The sequence below is a fragment of the Bison bison genome, unplaced genomic scaffold (assembly GCF_000754665.1).
Source record: "Bison bison bison isolate TAMUID 2011002044 unplaced genomic scaffold, Bison_UMD1.0 scf7180017864491, whole genome shotgun sequence".
Taxonomy (NCBI): Eukaryota; Metazoa; Chordata; class Mammalia; order Artiodactyla; family Bovidae; genus Bison; species Bison bison.
In genome coordinates, this window is record NW_011495050.1 from 9,237,463 (window position 1) to 9,240,465 (window position 3,003).

Below are 3,003 nucleotides of genomic sequence, written 5' to 3' on the forward strand. Positions count from 1 at the left end.
TGACCAACCTAGATAGCATATTGAAAAGCAGAGACATTACTTTGCCAACAAAGGTCCGTCTAGTCAAGGCTATGATTTTTCCAGTGGTCATGTATGGATGTGAGAGCTGGACTGTGAAGAAAGCTGAGCACCAAAGAATTGATGCTTTTGAACTGTGGTGTTGGAGAAGACTCTTGAGAGTCCCTTGGACTGCAAGGACATCCAACCAGTCCATTCTGAAGGAGATCAGCCCTGGGATTTCTTTGGAAGGAATGATGCTGAAGCTGAAACTCCAGTACTTTGGCCACCTCATGTGAAGAGTTGACTCATTGGAAAAGACTCTGATGCTGGGAGGGATTGGGGGCAGGAGGAGAAGGGGACAACAGAGGATGAGATGGCTGGATGGCATCACTGACTCAATGGACGTGAGTCTGAGTGAACTCTGGGAGTTGGTGATGGACAGAGAGGCCTGGCGTGCTGCGATTCATGGAGTCGCAAAGAGTCGAACACGACTGAGTGACTGAACTGAACTGAATGCATCTGTGAATCTCTCAGATTATATGCATGGTATTAGTGTTCAGATTATTAACTTCTATATAAATTATGAACCGCAGATGTTTTAAATTGCAACTACTCATCCCAATATTGATAGTTTTGCAGATTAATGTTAAATTATATGTGTATAACACAATCTTTTGTTTCAGTTCAATTTATAAGAGATAGATGCAGACACTGAAATCACAAATATCTCTGACACATGATTAACCATTTTAAAGTCAAATAGAGACAATTGATGTGCAGGTATACACCCAATGTACATATCAAAAATGCAGTTTTGAAATTCTGGTGGAAAACATATGTATGTTATTAAGTTTAATTAAAATCTATGCTTTAAAAGATGAAAATGTAAAACAGAACATCAGAATATATAGCTACCTGAATTTATTTTTTTTATTTTAAAAAGTATTATTCTCTATTTTATCAGTTCAACAGTGGATTATAAAGTAGACAGAATTCTTTTACTTGCATAATAATAATTTTTAACCAGAGTTTAGTTTTTCAAAGATTGGCTTTTCATGCCTTTCTATCTGGACACAGGGAAATGAATGCATGGTGTTGTCAGGAAGAACAGGACACATGCATTCTGTGTTTTTAACTTGAGACTAAATTTGGTGCTACATTAATTTGAATAGTTCAGGAAATCTGTATAAATGTCAGTTTTAAAAAATAAAAAGGTTAGCCTGATTATAATTTTAAATATATTCTTACTCCATTTAAAATCCACATCTGTCCCCAGAAAATAAAACAAGTTACAAAGGTTAAAGTATGGTCAGCTTCTGTTGCAAGTATCTATGCCTTGATTGTTTTATTTTTTTTTTATTTTTCCCCTGTAAATTATATTCCTCTTTGTTGTATTATTTTCTTCACCCTATGAAAGTTAGCTGTTAGAAAGTCTAGAATCATTCAAGCTGTGTTAATCATTAATGACACTGTTTCAGTAAAGAATACAGTTTTTAAAGTTCACAAACAGTTTTGAGCAGCAGGAGAGTGCTATCGATATTTCAACAGTCTCCACTGCAGTTCAGGAGCTGGAAGTACATTGTGAAGTAGCACAATTAAGCATTATTTTTTTTTGTTTTCTGCTCAGTTTTTAACAAAATTTGAAAATATATGTACTGCTTAAGGATCTGCTATGTGCCACCTATTGAATGAGCTGTTGAATATAGAAAGAACAACTAAAACTTATCTGGCAGTGCAGTGGTTAAGACGCTATGTTCCCGCTGCAGGTGGCAAGGGTTGATTCCCTAGTTGGGGAACTAAGATAAGATCCCTCCCACATGCCATGAGGTGATGCCAAAAAAAAAAAAAAAGTAAATAAGAAAGAAAGAATAAAGAATAGCCAGATATTTTCTCTCTTAGCAAGAGCATAATATAGTGACAGAAAAAAAAAATATATCCAACTATCCCTATGCTAACATCCACCAAGATGAGATATTTGAAACAAACCCAGACAATTCTTAACGAATAATGTCCTTACTCTTCTCCCACGCTTCAGCCTGGTCTCTTCCAGTCTAACATCCATACTGCTAATGGTGATCTCCCAGCAACAGAGAGGTTATCGATCATATTACCCTCCAGCTTAAAACGTTTCCAAACATTCCAGAACCTCCATAGTGCTTATCTTACAGATTTTTGTTTTCTCTCTACACTTAAGTTTTATAAAATGATCTTTGAACCCAGCAAGTTGTTTCATACTTCTCCTTACACTCAGTAAATTCTGTCTGGATCTATATTCAGTTCTAAACGCAACATCACATCACTCATCCTTTAAGACAAAGTTCAAATATTTTTCTGTGAAGCCTTCCTTAACTCCACACATTACAAAAGAACATCTTCCCTGTTTAGCCTCTCAGTCTTGTCCAACTCCTTTCAACTCCATGGACTTAGCCCACCAGGCTCCTCTGCCCATGGGAATTCTCCAGGTGAGAATACTGGAGTGGGTTGCCATGCCTTCCACAAAAATGCATCATGTTCATCTTTAAATTTCCATTAGCAAGCTCCTGCTATATCCTCATAGGTAATTAATGACTATTTGTTCAATAAAGCTGAACAAATGAGTTGACCCTAAATATGATAGGTAAGGTACATCCTCAAAAGTTTAGTTTTTTTACTGTGAAAATCATGTTTTTACATCTCCCATAGTTTAAAACCTGAGCTCAAAGTTGAAGCAGGATTCATGTTGAGAAGTTTCAAATTTTGATGTGCATATAAGTTTAGCAACTTTGCCTACTAAAAATAATTTTCATAATTACCATGTTCTCAGTTAGGTAGTAGGTTGGTTCTAAATGGAACACTGCTTAAAAACAAAACAAAGCAAAACAAAAACTTTCTCTATTTGATCTAAAGACATCGTTTTTTTTTAATTTTATTTTATTTTTAAACTTTACAATATTATATTAGTTTTGCCAAATATAGAAATGAATCTGCCACAGGTATACCTGTGTTCCCCATCCTGAACCCTCC

General features: G+C 35.6%; 1 protein-coding gene across 1 annotated transcript in view; it reads left to right on the plus strand.

Annotated features, from left to right (window-relative positions):
• CSMD3 (CUB and Sushi multiple domains 3) overlaps positions 1 to 3,003 on the plus strand; it is a 1,491,512-nt gene that overhangs the window by 840,167 nt on the left and 648,342 nt on the right. The window lies entirely within an intron of this gene.